Source organism: Notamacropus eugenii, chromosome 5 (genome assembly GCF_028372415.1).
Source record: "Notamacropus eugenii isolate mMacEug1 chromosome 5, mMacEug1.pri_v2, whole genome shotgun sequence".
Taxonomy (NCBI): Eukaryota; Metazoa; Chordata; class Mammalia; order Diprotodontia; family Macropodidae; genus Notamacropus; species Notamacropus eugenii.
In genome coordinates, this window is record NC_092876.1 from 276,243,130 (window position 1) to 276,266,585 (window position 23,456).

The 23,456-nt window shown below is 41.0% G+C and overlaps 1 long non-coding RNA gene across 2 annotated transcripts in view; it reads right to left on the bottom strand.

Annotated features, from left to right (window-relative positions):
- Positions 1–219: 219 nt before the first annotated feature.
- Positions 220–23,456, bottom strand: part of LOC140506116 (uncharacterized) — a 34,656-nt gene continuing 11,419 nt past the window's right edge. Inside the window, exons 2-3 of one of the 2 annotated variants that reach the window (XR_011967785.1) lie at positions 4,285–4,397; positions 220–1,736 (exon numbers count right to left, since the gene is read on the bottom strand). This is a non-coding gene — a long non-coding RNA (uncharacterized lncRNA). Of the gene's footprint in view, positions 4,398–23,456 lie in introns of both variants that reach the window. The other variant, XR_011967784.1, reaches the window with a different exon arrangement.

Sequence of the window (23,456 nt, forward strand, 5' to 3'; positions counted from 1 at the left end):
ACACACTTTCTGGATTTCTTCACATGAATTTACCTTCTTAATATGCAAATATCCCAAGCCACCCCTTTTACTTTTACAATTCCCTTTGAAGAAGGTATACTCCTCCAGAGCTTTATTTCAGTCATCAGTATCATGTTATTGAGCAAAGTAAGCAGAAGCAAAAAAATAATATTCATAGTTATCACAATAATGGAAACAAAAATAACACTAAGTCAAAAGTCAAACACTATATAATTTTAATGAACAATATAGGTTCCAGAGAAAAGATAAACAAATATGGGGCAGCTAGGTGGTACAGTGGATAGAGCACCAGTGCAGGAGTCAGGAGGACCTGAGTTCAAATCTCACCTCAGACACTTGACACTCACTAGCTGTGTGACCTTGGGCAAATCATTTAACCCCAACTGCCTCATCCTGGGTCATCTCCAGATCATCCTGATGAATATCTGGTCACTGGATTCAGATGGCTCTGGAGGAGAAGTGAGGCTGGTGACCTGCACAGCAAGTGCGAATCATATCATCATTTCTCCGATGGCATGGTCTTCTTCGGCAATGAAGGACGAACACACACAATCCTCACTTGGGGAGGTAGAGCAATATGGACATGATATTTTGCCTACGTTGTCATCTGACATAGTAGCTGGGCTAACTAGTTTTGATAAACTTGCTTGTTTTTTAGAAGGGAAATGCTCTGATGGAGAGGTAGGGATCCCTAGATCTTAAATAAATATGATAAAAATACAAATGGTATCAATAAAACTTTAAAAACTTTAAAAAACTACACCTTAATAACACCAATACTTTGAATGTTATTTGCCTCTTCAAGGAGAGCATGTGAGCCATCCTTCTACTTAAAAAACTTTTATTTTTTTGGACTTCAAAGAATCCAGAGGATTTAGACTTTTTCCTTGATATCCAGTAGTATCTTCAGAACAGCTCTATCTACATTAGGAAACAAAGAAAGACTGGACAAGTCGAGGAAAGTAAATTCAAGGCTTTAAAAAGAGCCCAGCAGAAAGACTGAACAGCACCTAAGGGAAACATCTTGAGGACTCCAACAGAAGGCCTTTTGGAAGCTTTGAGTTACTTGCTTGTCATACGCCCTTTCTAAACTTATTGTACTGGTGACAAAGCATGTCAGACTTTGGGGCCAGTATTTTATACCAACTGCTTTTAGTAAGCCATCTTAGTAAATACCCCTTTGTAAAAGCTAATTAAATCTGGTTGACTGGCTGATATCAACTAATAATCATGGGGGGAAGTACAGTCAGTTCTGCTATAAGGAGATGTATGCATTCTTAAAAATCACCTTGCTATGCAAAATGGAGTAATAAAATCAGCAGGACTGGGCAAAGAGGGTTAGGGGAATAGCTCTCAAAAACCTCATCAGTGACACATTAAAAAAAGATAAGAACCTAATAAAAATGGTAGCACAGTCCATGTTAAATGACTCATATATAAATAATACAATAAATAGTGGCACTGTTTCCTCCACTTCTCTTCTCAACTTGTGCCCAGGTTCCCACAGGCTAGTCTGACAAATTCTTTAACTTTGGGCAGACTGTAATTCCAGGCTGCAGGCAGAAGTAGGGTGGAATGGTGAGAATTCTTTTCTCACCACAACTCCTACTATACTAGAAGCTATACAATAAAAATGGCACTTTACCTGAAGGTTTCTTGCGGAAGTCGGCGTTGAGAAGGGTTGCAGTTTGTTAACTGAAAAGTAACGAACTTTTCTGATTTCCCAAAGAAGAAATTACAAATAAGAAAATTATAAATTTAAGTTATTCTCAAATTGCTCCCTGATACGTCATCCTACTAGAACATATTTGAGTTTTCTAAATAAGCACTATAGGAGATCTGACTAAACCAGTGGGGGTTTTGGAAGCTATAACACTAGACAAACAATTCTCTCCTAATTCCTCATAGTTACCCCTATATCTCTGAGGGGATATAGCAGCCTTGCTCTGAGGAATCTGACCTGCTAATGGGGATAGGAATTGAGAGAGTAAAGCCCTAGAGCCTATGCTAAGAATTGAGCAGTAATGACTAAAGAAATAATAAGTAAAGAGTACAGTAATAATAAATTGAATAGTTGTACCCAAAGATCCTTTAGAAATGCAACAATATCCCTTTAGAAGGGTTGTACTTATATTAGGTCTTAAGGCTCTTTCCTTGGTCCTATCTTGTTCAGTATCTCCATCAATAACTGGGGTGATGACACCCTAACAAAATGTGCAGATGATACACAGTTAGGAGATAGAGCTTTTGTGTGAAATGGCAGAATCATCATTTGAGTACTCATGGGCCAAAACCAATAATGGTTTATTTTAACTGGGATAAATATAAAGTCCTGAAATTGGGTTAAACAATCTATTACAACAATGTAAATGGAACAGCCACAAAACAATCAAAACCAAGTGTTGTGAAATTCTAAAGAACAAGCTTTGCTCCCAAGATGAAATATGAGAAGATGCCTTCCCCTGCCCCCACCCTTTTACAGAGGTCAGGGTTCATGGGTGTGGAATATTGCATATGATGTCAGATTTTTTTCAATATGTTATTAGTTTTCCTCATTTTTAAAAAAAATTCATTCTCTGGACAAGGGGGGGAAGATACAGGAGAAAACTTAGAAAATGCAAAACAAAGGACATCAATAAAAATCTATTTAAAAGCAACAGTCAACAACATCTATTATGTGTAAGGGGCACACTCTGGTCACATTCTCTCAGAGCTACTCTATCTCCCCTTCAAGGAGCTAAGGTACCCTGAGGGACTGAGATTTTCTTTTTCCACTGCTGTTGGCTCTAGCCACCACAGCTATTTCTCATTTTTGTTGGGGTGTTAATGATTAGCGCCTCAATTATTTAACCATGTAACATCCTGTAGCTTTTGTTATTGTTCAGTTATCTGAGTTCTGTCTGATTCTTTATGACCTCCATTTGGGGTTTGCTTGGCAAAGATACTGGAAGAGTTTTGCAATTTCCTTCTCCAGTTCATTTGAGGAAACTGAGGTAAACAGGGTTAAGTGACTTGCCCAGGGTCACATAGCTAGTAAGTGTCTGATCCTAGATTTGAACTCAGGAAGACGAGTCTTCCTGACTCCAGGCCCAGCACTCTTACCTCTGCACCACCTAACTGCCCTCCAGTAGCTTTTACAAGAAATATTTACTTCAAATATCTAGCAAGAACAATTATATAAACATTTTCCCCAATATCTGTGGCCTGCTCTTTTATGGTCAGAGACTCTACTTCATGTATCTAGAATGGAAAAAAGGAAGGAAAACACAAAGAATTTGGGTCTGTTTTTTGGGAGCCAGGCAGCCTCAGAGGGTAAAGGTCCCAAGTCGCTTCTCCTTACTACACAGTCTCTCACTGGATGCTGTGAGACAAAGAGTAATGGAGCTCCTCCAAAAGAGCTGAGACATTGTTCAAGACTCTAAGATCAATAATCTACTCATTAGGCCATTGGATCTGGATCCTAAGAACCAGCATTCAAATCATAGTTCTGCTACTTACTACCTATATGACCTTAGACAACTTACTTCCTGTTCTGGAAAATCTAAAATAAAGGAATATTTTTTATTCTATTGAGAGTCAAGATTAATCACCCTTTCATAGGATGGACCTGCCAAGATGCTGAATTTGACAGATACTGTGTGTAGCACCCCCTTGGGGACACAGGATAGAGAGGCCTCCCCCCGCCCCATTCAGAACAGGTGTTCTGTTCAATAATCTGAAGAAGTAATCTTCAGATTACTTCTTGTCAGCCATGATAACTCTTTCAATTGGCTACTGAAGTAGAACTCTAAACCTCTGCTCCTTAGCTGAAGAAGAGTGGCACATAGTCCCTGATACTGAGGAGACTGAAGCTGTTACAGTAGGGCTAAAGCTAAACAGATGTCCACTTAAAGTCCAAAACCAATATGGTGAACCTCTAGGAACAGGGTGCCTAAAGAGGCAGGTTCAGATTGGAAACAGAGCAGGTCAAAACTTCTGTGGTGAGAAACAATGGGATCCGTTCTATGAATTGCCCCTGTACTTCCAGCCTGAGCAAGATACAGATAGAGTCCCCCAAAAGAAAAACAACCAAAATGCTGTCCCTCTGGTTTCTATTTTCTGTTGGCCTCGACATATAAGGCTGATTCTCTGAGCACTAGAGGGAAAGTTGTGAAGGGTGTCCTTCCTTGCTCCTATGTGGGCTACTAGCAGTGAGCTCATGGTCTCCTAGGAAAGCCAATGTTGGCGGGAGGGGTGACTTGCCTTTGATCTGTGTCTTCTTACCATTGGTATAGGGCCCTATGAGATCTTGAAAGGGAGTTGGCATCTTCCCCTAAGTAGTGGAGTGTCAGTCACCAGAGTAGTTGTGGCAGAAACAGTAGTCGAAAAGGAAAGAACTAGAGAGAAGGCAGACAGAACAGAAACAGAGAGAAGAAAGAGAATACCTGAGCTCTTTGAGAGGTTGTCCTCAGGAAAGGTAAAATATAAAACAACCAATGAGTATCCCTATTGTAAATGTCCCAACAAGGTTTTCACACTAGCCTCTCAACTGATTTTTAAATCCTACTATGATTTTTTATTGCCCATGCCATATTTAGTTCATATTTGTACTTAGATACCTTTTGGTTGTCTCTCACACTTTTCTAGGAAGGATTCCTTAGGGTAGAGACCAAAATAGAATCATTCCTAAGGAATGTGAAGTGAAATTGAATTGTTTGGTATCAATGGGAAACACATCTGGTGGAGATACAGTAGCTACAGTGGCTAATAGTAGGAACTTAGGTCCCCTGCACCAGGGTTACTATTAGGAATCTGAAAGAGATTGAATTGTAGCTACATGATGATGACCATGGCTAGCCCCGCTCTTATGAGTTTCCCCACTCTGGGAAACCCCTAAACTTGCTGGTATGAGGATAGACTGCAGTACATGAGCCAACCCAGTGAGAAAGAAGGAGTAATTGATATGACAGACATCATGCCCTAGGAGAAATTGCCTGAGTATGTAGTCAAATTTTGGTCCATATGCAGGTTACTTTTGTGGGCATTCAATCTCACTTGTTAAATGTGATCTCAAGGTCGTGGACCATTTTTGATTCTGTCTTTGTATCCCCAAAGCCTAGCATGGTGTCATATCTTCAAAGAATCTTGACATTTTTGCTAGTTGTATGGATGGAGACATCTTGTTGGAAGAGAACGAAAGCTAGTATTTCTCTTTACTGAATCAAATACTACTTGCCAAATGAATGATAGTAAAGATTTGGCCTAATGTGGAACATCCCTTGAGAAAGCTTGCTTGTTCCTTACTAATTCCCCATCAAGGATGCTCACCAGGCATGAGTAGGTGATCCTACAAAATAAGTATGGAGGTCAATAATTGTTCCTCATTTCTTGTTTGCCTTTTTTTAGCATTAATAAATTCTGTGTGAGTGTTTTCCTTGTTTTTGGTATCTGTTTTACCTTCAGATACTTTCTGAATCAATTGTTCAGTACCGTTCCAATTGTGCTGCTTATGGTGTGGTTTTTCTCTACATACAGTTGATCTAATCCAATGCTTTTCCTGTCTTTGTTCTCTGTATTAAGGACTTCTTTACCTCTTCTATAGCACATCTGAGACTATGATGTCAGAATCCAGATGTGGTGGTTCTACTGTAATTGACATACAACAGTGTAATTGACAACAATTGTATGCCACTGAGATGGTAACAACGGACAGAGTGCTGGATTTGGAGTCAGGAAGATCAGAGTTCTAATCCTATCTCAGACACTAACTAGCTGTATGAATCCGGGCAAATCATAAGCTATCTGCCTTAGTTTCCTCATCTACAAGAATGGAATGAATAATTGCATTCTCTTTACAGGATTGTTATGAAGATCAAAAGATATAACAATATAAACCTTATAAACATAATAAACAATTATTATAAACTTTTCTATATTATTATTTATGTTAATATATTTACTACAAAAATTTTTGCCAGTCTTTTCCATTTTTCTTCTTTTTGTTCTCCCATTTTCATCCATAAATGCTTTCAGGATAATTGCTTAATTGAGTCTCTGCCTGCCTTTACCAGAATAAAACTGGTTTACTCCATACTACTCCTTATTTTTGAAGCAATATTACTCATATTCATTCATCTCTCTCCTTAAGATTTTATGAACAAATACATATTCTAAACTGGTAGTACTTTTGTTTTCTTTCTCTCTTCATGGCAATTAAGTCAAGTGTTTGCTGATTAAGATGTCTTTTGGGCTCTTTTTGTCTCCTGTTATGGCAACTGAATTATATTAGTTAAATTTCTATATGAAATGATTACAACCTATGTCTTTTCTTCTGTCTTCACCTATTTTTATTATAAAATATATTTGTATAGGTGAAGATATAGCTGTTTCGAGTACATGCTATATCTTTTTTTTCATTTTTATTCATTCTAGCTTTGTACTAATTTTGATCTGAGCTCTAGCAAGTTGGTAGTTTGATTATACACAGATCTGACTCAGAAATGACTCCTACATCAGTAACATGTCATTTCTTATCTGTTAAAATTTAACCAACTTAACTTTTTAAAATTTTGCTCAGTACTTACCATGTCTGATCAATTCTTCTACCACCTACCAATTCTTTTGTTCCCTAAAATATGGAAGAGTTATGGATATTTAAGTTCCTTTGCAGTTAGCTTCTTTCATTCCTTTTTGCTGATCCATTTCCTGTCATCCTTACCTATTCCTTTATTTACACTGAAGGCACTGAGAATCACACATTTTCCTCAAATTCCAGGTTGCCCTTTTGTGACCTTATCCCTGCTCCTCTTTCTATTCATTTTAACCTGATTACTTAGAGAAAGAGGGAATTTCCTGATCTGAACAGTTCCTACATCTGATGAAACCACAGGGATAAAAATGTTGGGAAAAATACCTTACAACCTGGAGTGATCACTCGCTGAAGGTCCTATGTATAAACCTGGGGTTTGTTCCTCCTCCTTTACCAATCAGTTCCAGAGAAGTGACTGGTTATGATCACGTGGCTAGTATGCACAGAGGCAAAATTCAAACCCATTTCTCCCTTGGGGAAGATTGTGCCTAGTATGAGGCTTCTCTAGGGTGGCAGTCAAGACTCATCTCAGCAAGTGCCCATGCTTATATCACAAAAGACTTCTGGGAGCCAGGACTGCTGGGTTCCATTTGTGTCTCATTCTAACCACCAACCCACACCCCACCCCACCCCTTAAATGATTGTCTCTATAGAAGCAATCTGGGCTATTGTCAAGAAAACTGGCTTTATCTCACAGATAAAGTGAAAGGTATGATCTAGATGTCCTTTAAAAGTCTCTTCTAGTTCTTTCTAATTCTGACCTGGTAGTCCCTGAAGTCCTTTCCAAATCTAACCTCTGACCATCCAAGCATTAGAATTTAATTGAATTGCCGGGTACAATAGAAAGAATCCTAGACTTTGAGTCAATAGAACTGAGTTCCAGTTCTGCCCTATAATTTACTAGCCTGGTGATCTTGGCCAAGTAGCTTTCCCTCCCTGAACCAAAGTTTCCACCTTGGTAAAACGAAGGGATTGGATTAGACGACCTCTAAGTTCCCTTCCAGGTAGAACATTCTGAGTTATTCTACGGCTCTTATTATACTAACCATTTAAATTCCTGTAGCCTTTGGGAATTAGAAAGATGGGGACCTATGTCATTCACTTTCAAGAGCCTTATATAGCCATGCACTTATTTGCTATCATGTCTAGCCTCTGTCTGCTGCGGAGACCCCATGGTTCAGAAGAGTTAGAAACCAGCTTCAGAATCAGGGACCAATGATCTATTGGCTGCAGCGGGAGAGAGGCCTCATGCGCTGTTGATTGAGCATCAGCACTCTCCAGAAGCCTGACTGCAGTACCTAGGGAATCAAGAGGACCCTCCGGCCCTCCCCTGTACATAAAATACACCCAGGAAAACCGTGATACTAGTGTGTACGTGTTTTTCCTTGCCTGGGAGTACAAGGAGAGAAAGGGAGGGGGTCTGAGAGTTGTCTCTGTCCCCGCCCCCTCACCTCTCCGAGGTCGGTGAAGGCACTGCAGGTGCCAATGTCTGGCTCCGTCCACAGGGCTGTGGCTCTTTGTGTCTGAGTCTCTCCTCTGCAGGTCCGCTCTCCTCCCTGTCTGTCTGAACTAGACAGGATGGGGGGGAGAGGGGGCGGAGGCTGTGCGGAGATTTTGAACAGCCGCATTTCTTTCTCCGTGTAAAAGATTCATAGAGAGGCGGGCTGTTTCACAAGAAATCCTTGCACAGGGGGAAAGGTACAGAACAGAAACTAGCAACTAGCATCCCCTTCCTGGGCCCCCCACCCCATTCCCATTCACGCCCCCATCCACCTTATTTCCCCTCCCTTTCTCCTTACCCACCCCCACTTTGGTCATTTGGCTCTCGTTGAATTTCATTTCTCTGACTGCAGTTTCAGTACACACACACACACACACACACACACACACACACACACACACACACACACACACACACCTCACACCTTTTTACAAATCCCTGCATAATCACCTGCCTAGCCTCAGGACCCCTAAAAGAGGATGTGGGCCATTTTCTCCCGAGCCAGACCCCTTCTGACACAGAGGGGTAATCAGCAGGAGCTGTAGTTTTCCTTAACCAGAAAGGAAAACAACGAACAGTTATCAGAAAGAGGTGCATCTCTGCAAAGGAGAGTAGGTGGTAGTTAGTCAGAACTAGGTGGTTTGGGGGCATTTTGCTGAGGAAAAAACATCGCCTGAACAGCCCATTTCTCCTCTTTGACGTTCTGCTGGGGGTGGGAGTGGGGCGCACTGAGTAGAATGTGCAGGGTTACAAGGAAGGCAACGACGAACGTGTCCCGCTCCGGGGTCCCTCCACACATCCTTGCATTCCCCTCCCCTGAAGGACCTTTGACAGCATCATTTTCTTTCTCCCTTAACCCCTGTGCTGAAAAAGATCAGGAGAAATCCGCAGCATTGTCTCTTTAAGGATCTAGACTAAAACACCTTAAATGAACTCTGCAGCAGACAGATGAAAAAAAAAAGAAAAGAAAAAAACCTTCTCTTGGCCCTTGCTGCTTTTGCCATTATTCATGATGTAATTTTTCAGGTGTTAGTGTGCCGGAGAAAGATTGGAACAAGGCTTGTTGCTAGGACATGAATGGAAAAGCGGACTCCTATTGGTTCAGCGGGATTTCTCTGAGAGCCAATGGGATGGAGAAAATGGAAAGCGAGCTGCAGAAAAAGCTCTCAGACTAACTATTATTGTGTTTGCCATGTCACAGTAAAATGCAGTACTGTAAATGTGTGTGTGTGTGTGTGTGTGTGTGTGTGTGTGCGATAGGTGGGTGGTGGTGTCTGAGTGGACTCATGCTTAAGAAAGAGCAATTAAGTAGCAGGTTTGGCCCCGACTGTCCTGTGTTTGACTTTAGAGCTGACTGTCACCGCCAGTCTGGGAGCAGTATGAAATCGAGACCGGGCACATTTCACACCCCTATCCTTCTGCCACACACAGCTCTGGGAATGCAATTATTCTAGGACTGGAGGCGGGGAGCTGGAGGGAAGGGGAGGAGGGGGTGATATTCTTCCTTTAGCCTAGCTCATGATTAAGTGAACCCCAAACAACCTTCTGCCATGCAAGTGAGGCAGCTCCCTGTGGGATGCTTGCTGCGTGGCGTAGGAGCCCGTGCCATGCCCAGGGCCCATGAGTTGAGTCTGCATGTGGCAGAGGGCTAAGTGTGCGGTGGCAGAACCTGGCTGCAACCCCACCCTGCCAAACTCTCTCTCTCCCCTCCCTTCTCTCTCTTTTTCTCTCTCCCCCTCCCCCTCCCCATCTATTCTCTCTCTCTCTCTCTCTCTCTCTCTCTCTCTCTCTCTCTCTCTCTCTCTCTCTCTCTCTCTCCTTCTCCATCCCTTTCTCTGCCCCTCCCCTCCCTCTTCTTTTCCCTCTCCCTCTCCCTCTCTCATAGCGTGGGTGTGTCTGCAGCGCTGGGGAAAATGTCACTGGGATTTCCAGACCAGTGCTATAAAACGTTCTCCCACTTAAGCTGTTAGCAACTCAACTGCCTGACTCGCAAAGTAAGCAGTTTTATGTGCCAGTCATCCTTAACTGCTTGATACCAGGCAGCCCTGCACACTGCCCTCCACGGGAAGGGCTGTGTGCCCTCCCCTTTGCTCCCCCTCCCTTCTCTTCTGGAGTCTGTGTAGACTTCACAATCACCACAGGGTGTGCAACCTGAGCAAGGCTGTTATGTCTTGCTGGTTGGGTCCGCTCCCTCACCATATTTCCATTGTCTCCACTCTAGCTGTAACCCACACCTTCCTATAACAAATGGGGAAGTAGGGATGGGTTTGTCTGTATGGCTTAACACACACACACACACACACACACACACACACACACACACACAAAATTGATTTGTACTGGGCTAGAGAATCGGCCCTCTTATTTACACCCTGGAGGAGGCTTAACCCTAGCCAGATTCCTAACTTCAGAGAATTTGTGGCTCAGGTCCAGAAACATAAAAGAATTTCTCCTTGCAATCAGAGCACTTCCTCAGACCACAGGCAGTTTTAACCAATTAACATCTCTGGTTGCAAAAGAAATATTTTAGGAGACCCAGAACAGCCTGGAGGGTTTTGTATAACATGCCTTTGTCCGATCCATAGGGAGAATTGATTTGATCATTGATTAGACCCTTGCTGATCTCGGCTACTTCCACTGTGCATACTGAGTGGGGGCAGGGACCAAGGCAAGGTTTGAAAATAAAGGGGGAAGGAAATTCAGGAAAGTGTATTTCCCTTTCTTAAGTGAGTGAAACAAGTCTCAACCCTGGCCTCAACGCTGCATGGCACAGATCCCACCACTGAGCTCCAAACTCTGATCTCAAATTGCTAGCTTCAGGTGACATACAGGGTGCAAGCCCAAGTTCAAAAAGCAAACTCCCTGTGTTTGGCAGGACTGGCTTTAGACAGCCTGAATTTCAAAATAAAAGCCCTTGGCCAGGAGACCAGAACAGGAGGTCTCCTAGCAGCATTTGACAGGATCTTAGGGACTGCACTTCAGCCTGATCTTGACTCAACCCTCTCTGGGTTCTCAGTATCCAAAAAACCCCAGTGGGCCTGCAAAGCTGCTTGGACTAAAATAAGTCAAGGACTCCAAAGGCCAATGTCAGTGCATGGAAAATACATACAAATGAGACAGGCAGGCTTTGCAGGAGAGGTAGCTGGAGAACATGTTGGGATGAGGAGCCCAGCGGAACAAAAGACCCCAGTAAAACAAGTAGGGAAGTGAGTCGGTGGTAGCTCTATCTTCTGTGTTGAAATTCACTCGTTTATTAGTGGGCACTTGGGGGAGAGGAGGAGGGAAGATCTAGGGAATGTGGGAACGAAGCTGTCTGAAAAATGATCCCCATCGAAGGGCAGCTCTTAGAGTTTTGTTGTTTAGTATCAACATAGTATTTATGAAATGTCCAAGAGCTAATCGGGTTTCCAGAGGTATCATTTTAAGTTGTATTTATTGAACTGCAAATTTGGCAGATATAAAATTTAGATAAAAATTAGTCCCTGCCTTTATCTAAGCTTACAGTTAAGCAGGGTGATGATTAGTTATAACAGAAAGAGATGCATGATGAATAAGGATGAGAGGTTCCAGTAAAATGCTGTGTGAGGTCAAAAGGAGGGAAGGTCATAACCAGTTCAGGGGATGCAATGCATCTTAAGGGATTGTTGTTGCTCAGTGGTAGCGGAGTCTGACTCTTCGTGACCCCTTTGGGGTTTTCTTGGCAAAGATATTGGAGTGGTTTTGCCATGTCCTTCTCCAGCACATTTTACAGATTGAAGAACTGAGGCCAAACAGGGTCAAGTGACTTGCCCAGGATCACACAGCTAGTAAGGATCTGAGGCCCGTCTTCCTGACTCTAGACCTAGCACTCTATCCACTTGGCCACCTAACTACCCATATCTTAAGGGATTAGGATCAGAGATTTAGAGAGGGAAGGGACCTAGGAAGACCAGGTAGACCAACCCTCTCATTTTCTGGTTGAAGGTCCTGAGGCCCAGAGAAATTCAGAGACTTGATCACAAAGGTAGTGGGTGGAGGAGTTATAATTTGAGCCCAGTTTCTTGGACTGTAAATCCAGCACTCTTTTGGAAAAAAAAGTTACTGTTCTTTCTATTTTTGCACTGAGTTATAGAGGGCATTTGCTTAGTGTCACAAAAGAGCAATGTGCCTACAACTGGGAAGAGGCCTTGAAGTCCCTCATTCTCCGTGTCCCTTCTCTGAACATGAAACCACACTCCACCCCCATACAAACTTTAGAAATGAGTACATTTTCATTGCCAATAAGTTAACTATAAACTAATTATGTTTTCTTGCAAGGGAAGCAAATTATATTGATTGCACAATGAGAGCTATTGTCATTCCCAGGATATTCATCATGACTCAAAAAGATGCAAAAATATTGACTTGCTCTAAATAACCATTTCCCTTTTTTCCTTCAGCCAGCAGTTTTTAAGACTCAAAATGGCGAAAGGTGCTTTTGTTAACTGGTCAAAGGGAAGAAAAGTCACAGTGAAATCTAGAGATGTATTCTTAATTCAACCTACTCACTCAGGGTAGCCTTAAGTATCTAAGAACAAAGTATATACTAGCTTAATTTTATAACAAAGCTATCTAGGCTATTATATATATATATACATATGTAGATAGATATATAATATATATCTATATCTATCTATCTATCTATATATATATAGATATATATATGCATTTTTTTAAACCCTTCCCTAAAAACTACAGGCAGTACCTACAGCAACAGAAAAATAATGAGACCCAATGACATCTTTGAAAAGAAGGTGATTAATTAAAGTAATTAGGCTGCACTGAATTATTAAAATATGAAGTCTTCTGTGGGAACAACCAAAAAAGGCAGGAAAATTTTGCAGTACAAAAATTAAAACCATATTCCAGTTCATTAGCTAAGACGGGAACTCACACGTTTTAGCCTACAATCTTATTCACAGATGCGTAAGTGTCTAATATTTCACACCTTTGTAATGGCTCTAGTAAAATTAAAAAACAGCAACCCGACTTCAATTATTTTAACACTTGTGGGGCAGGAGAGGTCTGTTGGAGGGAATGTCAATGAGCCTTAGAGGTTTATTTTACAAATGCCTCCAAGGCTGAGATGCCAGGTGTGATGGGATCTATGACCCAACACTAGCCTGACGACCAATACAACACACACTTCAGAAAGATACTTCAAAAACCCTCAATCATTCCCTATTTTCTAGTACATCAAGTCAAAATTATACCTGAATTTCTAGTCCTCTATAATTTGTCCTAAAGACATCTATAATAGCAGTAGCTCATATTTATATGAGATCGTTAAGGTTTACAAAGCACTTTACACATTATCTTATTTTATTCTCACCATGACCTTGAAAAGTAGGTAATACAAGTGTTATTTCCATTTTGCAGATGAGGAAATCAGAGTTCAGAGACATGAATGGATTTACCCCCAGAAAGTAACAGGGCTGACATTCAAATCTGGATTTTCTGGTACAAAGTCCAGGGCTAGTTTTACCCTCCCCTATGGGATTCTAATTTCATCTGTAGTTTTCCGCATCCATTCTCTGCTCCTTTGAAGCTCATCTCCTTTTTGCTCCCTAAACCAAAAGCAGCAGACAATAAGGTCTGGGAGGTGTAGTTAGGAGAGTCATTGGGCTCAGGTAGATGCAGCACCTGGTAGCTGAAAGTCAGGCACAGAGACCAAAGCTTTAGGTTCCATACTCTACCTCTTGTGCCTGGGATGCTCCCCTTCCCTGTCCCTGTCTCTTGAAACTCCTAGCTTACTTCCAGGCTCAGCCCAAGTTCCATCTCTTTTGGGGGGACCTATCCTGATTTTGTCAGTTATGAGTACCCCACCATCACTGTGCATTTATTGTGTATCTGTCCTGTATTTACTTACCTGTGGACATGTTGTATCTATAATAGAATTTAAGCTCTTTGAGGACAAGAACTATCTTTTTTTTTTGTATTTGTATCACCAGTGCCTAGCACACAAGAGGTGCTTAATAAATGCTTATTGATCAATTGATTGCTTGATTGTTTCTGGAAATATTGTCACAGGGACAGGTAATCCTGAAGGAAATGATACCTAGGTCAAAGAAATCAAAAGAAGGGCTCAGACTCAGAGGTACTAGAGGGACTCAGCTTATTGAAGTTGCAATAACTTCCTGATTGATCTTCCTGCCACCATTTTCCCACCATTTTAGCCATTCTATATGCAACTGCCAAATTAATATTCTTAATGCACATATCTAACCTTGTCACCTCCTTCTCCAATATCATTCAAATCTTCAGTGGCTCCTTTGTGCTTCTGGGATAAAACACAAAATAAGGCCCTCCACAATCTGTTTCCCATTCTTCCCACTCTTATTTCATATCTATGGAAGGGTTTGATTTGACACTTCCCCAAATAACTTAATAGATTTACAAGGTATTGAGTTTGGGGGATTTTTCAGTTTTGTCTCCCAATAAAGAATAGCCGCACCAATTAACACCTTACTAAAGGAACAAAAGACAACTCTTTGATTAGATTTCAGTGACTGGGACTATTCCAACATGAATTGTTTGGTCTGGAAACACCTACTTGGTAATTCGAGAAAGAGTTTCAGGTCTGAGACTGCCCCCAGATGAAATGATTAGCTTGAATACTTAGGAGAATGGATTCTTGTGAGAAGAGTCACTTCCTTTGTTCTTGCCTATAAAAATGAGCTGGCATACCTATTCAACTCTTCTGGAGGAGGAGGTGTGCTTTTTTTCTTCCTGCCTTTCTTTTTTTTCCCTTGCCTTCAAGATCCTGAGCAAGCAACAAACCTAAGATCTGACCTGGGTTTGGTGGAAGCCTGTGTGTGCTCCAACCTCCTCACTAGGAGCTATTAATGACCACCATGATGCAGAAGCATAAGGAAAATGGCATGTCATATTCTCCCATAGATTTCTGCACATAGATCAGAGACCAAAGACCTGATACTCAAGAAATAGCAGCAGTCAACATAGGGATGAATGAAAAAGTGAATGGGAGCTGCAAATATCCATCACAATAACAAGATGGTAGCTCACAGACAATGTCATTCCTGAATGCTTCCTTCTCAGTGAGAGGAAGGAGAGATTTTCTGGGCAGCCACATGGTGCCAGAACCTACTCTTCTAGCTGAACAAAAGAGATTTGTGGGGAACACAAGGATTTTGAGTTGCCTGGTTAGCACTGTCCAAGTCTGAGAGTTTGGAGGTCTGGTCTTCTAGGGAGATAAGAGTTCTTGGGTAACCTGTCTCTTGGAGAGATAAGAGGATTGCTCCTATCCCCACCTACCACCTCCTCAGCTGGAGATTTATTAAGGAACCAAAGCTACAGTATAAGATCAAAGCAGATCTGAACCTTACCATCACTACCATGCACATTATGATGAATTATTCTGACAGTGTAGTTTCAATAGGAATTCTATCAAGTAGCCCCAAAGTATGTTTGCCCCCCAGAGAGAGTGTAAAACACAGGATAGCACTACAAGTGTGGGAAGGTGTAATACTCAATGGGAGAGTTAGGGATTAATGGAGATTAGACTTTGATTAGGTTTGAAACATAAACCTATTCTCTGTGAACTTGCCCCTGTATGTGTTGATTTTTTATCTTCTCTTGGTTAGCTAATAGAAATCCATTTTGAGTAACATCATTCTTTTTAAACCGGGTTAAAGGAGGAAAGATGGCTCATTCACATGGCAGAATCAGAACAGACCCAAGAGAATGGGAGCTCCTTGAGAGTAAGTACAATTGTAACAGCATGCAGCAAAGTATAGTGCCTTGTATATATGTACTTAATAAATAATTATTCAGCTAAATTAAGCATAGACAGGGTAGAACCCCAAAAGGGTTGTGCATGGTTGTGGCAGCAACTAAGAAGGGGAAGAGGATTTCTTGGGACAAAGCTGAGCTGTATCTGTCATAATGTTATGGGGACTCCCTACAACTGGACAAATCCCAACCTGACCATTCTATCCCATTCTGCTCTACTCTTGCCCTTGTCCTCTTACCAATCCTCAACAAAGAGGCCACCCAACATGGTGAAGACCTTCCTCTAGATCTCCCAATGATATAGTGAGAACAGTGAAGTCCAAAGTTGTCCATAGCTTGCCATCACTATTTTACCAACTCACTTTCTTTTCCAATCGTACATTTCTGATGATATCCTTCACCCGATTTGGCTATAATGGGTCATATCTTATTTATGCCCACCACATTCACTATTATGACTGCTAATATCCTTATATTTTTCCCTCTTTCACTACCAGTTCTATCTTTAAAAGCAGAAAGGAGTAGAGAAGTAGAAGAATCTGATAACCACTAGTAATCTATAATTTGCATTCTGTTCCTACTCCTTGTCCCCTCTTCTCTATCTGCTCTGATCCTTTGGTTCTTATACTTCTTAATTTTTTCAGTCACCTTTTGTTATCAACCCTCTGAGGGGAGAGTTTGTTTTGTTTGTGTCTATGCCTTCCCCAATTCTATTATTTCTTACTTCCCCCTTCCTTTTCTCTATCCCCACCTATATCCCTATTGAGTTTAGTATTCCATTACCCCATACTCTGTGTGTGCGTGTGTGTGTGTGTGTGTGTGCGTGTGTGTGTGTGTGTGTTCTGGTCTCCTTAATCTAGTTCTCATCACTGAGGTCATGAGATATCAGGTCCTTCTTCCCCTTTTTCCACGTTTACATTTTTGCTTATGTAATCCACTTATTAATAAGCTCTCCTATGGTTTCATTTCACCTTAAGTGTATTTCTTTTACTGTCCTTTTTATTTCTTGTCTTTAAACCATCAAAACAGACTAAAAATATACCCAGGCATTCTGTTTGTCTTTAACACTCTTTGACCTTTGAAGATATTAGTACTATAAAATATTCTTGTCTCTTCTTTCCTATCAGAATATAAGTACTTTTTCGTCATTTGGTCCCTTTCAATTAGTCAACTGAATTTATTAAAATTTCTTTTGCATCCCATATTTGCATTTCAAAGCTTCCACTCAGTTCTGGTCTTTTCATCAGGAATACTTGAAAGTATTCTATTCTATTAAAGGTTCATTTTTTTTTTCTTTGTAGGCTCGTATTCAGTTTATCAGGATAGCTTATTTTTAATTATAAGCCTTTATCTTTTCCCTTTTGGAGTATAATATTCCAATATTTTCTCTCTTTAATAGTAGTTTCTGCCAAGTATTGTATGATCTTGACTGTGGTTCCCTGGTACTTGAATTATTTTTTCTGGCTGCTTGCAATATATTTTTTCTTTGACTCAGAAACTCTAAATCATACCTATAACATTCCTAGGCATTTTCAATTTGGGATTTCATTCAAAAGGTAATTAGTGGATCCTGTCAATTTTTGCTTTGCCCTCTGGTCTTAAATGATCTGAAAAGTTTTCTTATATGGTTTCTTAAAATATGATACCCAGATTTTTGGTCGGGTTAGGGAGTCTATTAATTCTTAAATTATCTTTTCTCTTTCCTTCTCCATGAGTTGTTGATTACAGAGACCTTACATTTTCTTTTTTTGTCTATCTTTTGGCTTTGTTCTAATATCTCTAATTTTCTCATGTAAGCATTTAATTTTGCCTTCTGCATTCTATTTTTCAGGGAATCCACTATTTGAGTAAGAGTCTCTCAAACTCTCATTTCATTTGTCAGCTCATTTTTTACCTCTTGTTTTATTTTTTCCAGACTTGAAGTAAAGCATTGTTTTCCCCCTCAGAGGCTCTGGTTGTACTTACTGTGGGGCTGCTCTCTTCTGTGACCTGTTGGGCTTCTCTAACCCATTGCATCTCTTCATTGTGTTTGGTACTTTCTTCTCCGTTATCCATATTATTAGCTTCAGTACTTGTCTAAGGCCAGTCTCATCAACTACTCTTATATGGGTTGTATAGGCTTTTTTTTCTGGTCCTGTTCCATCAGTAGTCTGGATGCTATTGCTGCTGCCCATCTGAACGGTATTAAGCCTCAATCCTTGGCTTCTGTTTCAATCTCCTGGTGGTCTGCTATTTGTTCTGGTCTCAGGTGGTCCTTCTCTTTCTCTTTGTGTGATCCTAAATCGAGTTGGTTGCATATTCTGCTCTGGCTATAATAGGCCCCGGTGGGATACTGGAGATTATGTTGGTCTCAAGCCTCCTGCACTGGCCCTCACTGAGTTGAAATTGTCCTCTACTTGGCTCTCAAGTGCTCCAAGGAGGGCACAGCTGGGCCCTCCCTGCTCAGTGATCCATGGAGAGCGTTTCTATCCCCTGTTTTGTTCTGATGGGCCACATCCAGGTTCTGGCTTCAGGAGTTTAATTACCGAGCTGGCTCTAGTTTTTGACACCTCTGCTTAGAATACTGGCTGGCTTCAGGATCATTTCCAGAAGGTCCTAATGTGTCCTTTCTTCTCACCACTTTTACTGATTTCCACGTGGGGCACTGGAATTCAGGTTGGTTTTGCTGGCATAACCCTCAGCTGCTTCTACCAGTACTCATGCTGGCTTCTCTGGTTTGACACCTCTGCCTCCCTCTACCTATTGCTGGCCACTTTTTTTTGGTATGATTCTCTACTGGATGGAGGTTTTCTTTTTTGGATTCCTTTATCCTTGGGTTTTCTGGAGCCATCTTCAGATATTTGCTAGAATTTATTTGGGACAGTTGGGTTTAATTATAAACCATGCATGTTGCTATCTTACCTAGGAGTTCTTAGATCATTTAGTCATCTGTTCTCTAAGATATGTGTGCTGATGGATCAGCTATGTCCAGAGTCTAGGCAAAAGTCAGTCATCATCCTCTTGGTTTTTCCTGTGTGGATGGTTAGGCTGGATTCTTTCTAAGAATCATGAATCTTTTAGGAAGCCCTGCAATATTTCAATGTTTGATACAATCACTTCTTAGAAGTGAGAAGGCCAGGAAATGGTTAGCCTGTCTCCATTGCTGAATCTCATTCATTGGGGCCTCTTAGATAATACATATGGACAAGTCAATTTTAGTATTAATAAATATTTCAGATTCTCTCTGAATATGATGAAAAGCAGGGATATACGTCCTAGTAACAGTATCTATAAGACAGCACTAGGGGACAACCAGAAGCTTGGACAATTCATGCCTCACTTTGATCCCAGGAGCATGGAGATGAGAAGGGAGGTATTAGGAGTGTACCTGACAACTAACACCTTGTAAGTTCAGGTTCACTACTAGGGCGAAATGAGGTACTTCTAAGTTACTGAACAGTTAACAAAAGGAGATTTACTTAGCACAAAGATAGCAAGGATATGCTATAAGGACAAAATGTCACTTTGTTTTTATAGATTCAGTCCCCCTGGTCTCCTTACAAAAACCCATCTGGTTAGGAGGCAGCGTCTAATGATTCACCCAGTCTTTTGGATTTCCACCAAGTTGAAGGATCACTAACTCCACACAGGCAGGACTTTCTAAGCCCCTAGGTGATCAAGAAGCCACATCTACACAGGGCCATTAGGAAGCTGTGTCATGGGAGATAGAGCTGGAGCCCTGCTCTAACCCCAGGTCAATCAAGTCCATGTTGGGGGGGAAGGTAAGGGGAACCATGGTAGATGTTGGTCCCATGATACCAAGGCAAGATAAAATGTTTGAGAGATATGACCAAATTCCAGGGAGGTTGGTGGACACCATTAAGAAATGTGACAATTAGAAAGGTTCAAGAGACATAGTTTCTGGGTAATTTAATCATTTTATTAATAAAGCCAGCATGTTATTAATAAAACGATGGTCATTTGGCCATCACTTTTAGACCAAAGACAGTTATGGGTGGGCTGGCTCACAGTTCATATATCTTTCCAAGAGTAGATGTTCCTAAGGGGTAGGAATCAACTCTTGTCAGATAACACAATAGAAAGTGAGCTGTATTAAAATGAAGGGCTTCAAGTGACCTCTTGTCACCCTTGCACAGAGAAACTATCTCTATACCCAGAATACTCTCAGCCTTGGGCTATCTAAACAAAGGATCTGTTTCCACCCAAGTTTGAGTACAATACAATGGGTTTCCTCACTTTAGATTAAATTCCTTGTAAAGTTAGTGGGGTCTGACCAAAATAGAGGAAAATTAATTCAATCTCATTATCAGTAATGTCCTTCAGGAGATTGAACTTTTTACTTTTTAAAACCAGGACTTTAGAAAAAGGAGCTAACTCTGATCTCCCAAGATTATTGGTTATTAATAATCATTTCTCTCAGAAAATATCATAGGGTTGAAGGGTAAAAAGAGACCTTAAAACAAGGCTTCTCGTCCCTTCACTAGCCAAAGCATGAGTTCTCTTTACAATCCTTTAATAAGTGATCATTGTCTTTGCTTAAAGGGATAGAGAGCTCCTCTCTACCTTTTGAGGAACACTATTCCACTTTGGGGTGATTCTAATTGTCATAAAGGTTTTCCTAATATTGAGCTAAGATCAGCCATTCTCAAAAAAAGAAAAATGAAGTTATAAGATGCTTTATTACCTGGGATGAAGGGAGAGACTGGCTAGGGGCAGAGGGAAGACAAAGGAAGACTGATCTTAAGAAATTATATTAAGAGGAAAACATTTCTTCTTTTTGAGTTCATGCTCTGAAATGAGAGAGATGCCACAGACTAAGAAAAAAAGTCAGTTGGATTAGTTTTAAGTGAAATGAAGTAAACAAATCAGGTTGGGTACACTTATGTGATCAGAGGGTTTAGAGATGCAAGAGACCTCACATACCATCTAATCTGGGGGTTCTTAATCTTTTTGGATAATCTGGTGAAGCCTCTGGATCCTTTCTCAGAATGATGTCTTTAAATTTATAAAATAAAATAGAATTATAAAGGACATCAATTATATTGAAATAGTTATCCTTTTTTTTTTTTAAATTCGCCAACCCCTAGGTAAGAACCTCTGATCTATTTCAATCCCTGTCATTTTTACAGATGAGGAAACTAAGGCCCAGGGAGATCTCCCAAGGTCACACAAGTGATAAGCATCAGAAGTAGAATTTGAATCCAGATCCCCTACCTGGAATTAACACTTTTTCCACTTTACCACATTGCCTCCTCATAGTCACAAAATGCCAGACCCTTAAGCTGGCAGAGGCTCAGTTTTCCATTGTCCTCCTACATCCCTCCATTCTCTGTCAGTCTCTCCCAAAACCCTTAATGTCCATTCTGCCTTTTAGGGGTATTTTCTTATTCTAGATGCAACTGGTTCAGAGATCCCCAGGACTAAAGGGATGCCAGGCTGGCACGGAGCCACTCGGTGGGCATTTTAGTCCATCCCAGAGTAGAAGAGTTGAAGTCATCCAAAATCCATCTCAGCAGACTCTTTTCAGCATCCCTTTGGCAAGACATTGCTTAAAATGCAACAGGGAAGGAAAGCTATTTCCTAAGCCAGGTGGAAGCCAAGGCCACTAATTAAGAGGTAAGTAGGGCTGGAGTGGCATTGGAGAGGGTGGGCAGGGAAATAGCTTAGCAGATGGCAGGGGTATAGGTACCACTGTGCTCTTGCCAAATGCCCTTGTGCAAGAAAATGTCATTCTGGGTAAATGTCCCAAGGATGGCTTCAGCCCTTAGGCACATGCAAGCCCAAGTCACTCCATGAAACTGCCCAGCATATCTGAGGTAGGGAGTCTCCTTGGTTAGTAATTATTTCTGTCCACTAAAGTTTGGTCAAGATGGAGAGATGAAGGAAATTATAAGCTGGGAGACCCTGCACCCCTCTGAATCCTGGTTTTCTCATCTGTAAAATGGAGATAAGTACTTGTCAAGAGTTTGTTTTCTGGCCAAGATCAAATGAAATGGTATAGGTGAAAGCCTTTCTGCAACTTGAAATCACCATGTAAACATAAAACAGAAAGTTGGTATAATGTAATTTTAAAAATCCTGGTCCTGGACTCCTGAGACCTGAATTCAAGTTTGAGCTACATCATGGCGGTCATGTCACTGAGTCACAGTTTGATTATCTATAAAATGAGAATAACAATGTTTACATGCCCAGCACAAAGAGCTCTTGTCGAGAAAGCACTTCATAAAGCTCTTCAACTCCTAAGTATCTATTAGGCATCAGCTACAGACAAGGCACAGTGATAAATACCAGAGATGCAATGGCTAAGATGATTCTCACTGTCCCCTTTACCTAATTCTTCCTCTGAGTCTTCTCCACTTGCTCTATCATCTCCCATAACCTATTTGCCCCTTATGACTTATATGGTACCTAAATCCTCCCCTTCTGTGAAAATTTATATTGATCAGAAATGAGTGGATTATCCTTCCAAGTCAAGAGTTTGAAGGGTGGTCATATGGAAGAACAAGGGCAGCAGGGTGGCACAGTGGCTAGAATGATAGAATGAGAGTCAGGACGACCTGAGATCAAATCTGGCCTCAGACACTTGCTAGCTGGATGACCTGAGGAAAGTCACTTCCCTCTGCTTGCCTCATTTTCCTCATCTGTAAAATGAGCTGGAGAAGGAAATGGCAAACCACTTCAGTATCTGTACCAAGAAAACCCCAAATGGGGTCACAAAGGGCTGGATATGACTGAAATGATTGAACAACAACATGTAGAAGAAAAGTTACACTCGTTTTACTTGAACCTAGACCCATTAGACCATAAGCTTCTTGGGAGCAGCCACTGCCTTTTATCCTTATATTCCCATCACTTTCCACAGTGCCTGGCACACAGTAGGTGCTTAATAAAGGCTTATTGACTGATTGGCTTAGTGGTTAGAAATAGTAGAAGCTAAGGGTAAGAGTTGCAGAAAGGCAGACTTGGGATTGGTACTAGAAAAAACTTGACAATAATAACTATTCCAAACTGAAATAGAGTGACTTCAAAAGAAGTGAGTTCTCCATTACTAGTGGTCATAAATTGGAGGCTGGATGATCTCTTATAGGTTATGCTATCAAGAGGATTCTTGTTTAATTATGGGTTGAACCAGATAGCCTCTGATCTCTTCCAAATCAGATTCTGTGAGTCTGTGATTCACCTTGAATGTAATCCTAAAAGCTAATTTCCCCATTCTTTATCCCAAATAGGTACCTTCCTTGTCTTTACCAAGTATTTTAAAATAGCCTATGAGTGGACATTTATTTTTTTGTATTGTTACCTGTATGCGTATATGTTTGTATCTGCCAGTCAGATTTAGATGGAAAGATTGTAGAAGATTGTTGTTTAGTTGTTTTCAGTGATGTGTTATCTCTTTGTAACCCCATTTAGGGTTTTCTTGGCAAAGATACTGGAATAGTTCCTCCATTTTGTTCTCTAGCAAACAGGGTTAAGTGACTTGTCCAGGGTCAAATAGCTAGTAAGTATCTGAGACCAGATTCGAGCTCAGATCTTCCTGACTCTAGCTACTGTGCCATTTAGCTGCCTTCCTAGAAAACAGGGACGCATATTTTGGTG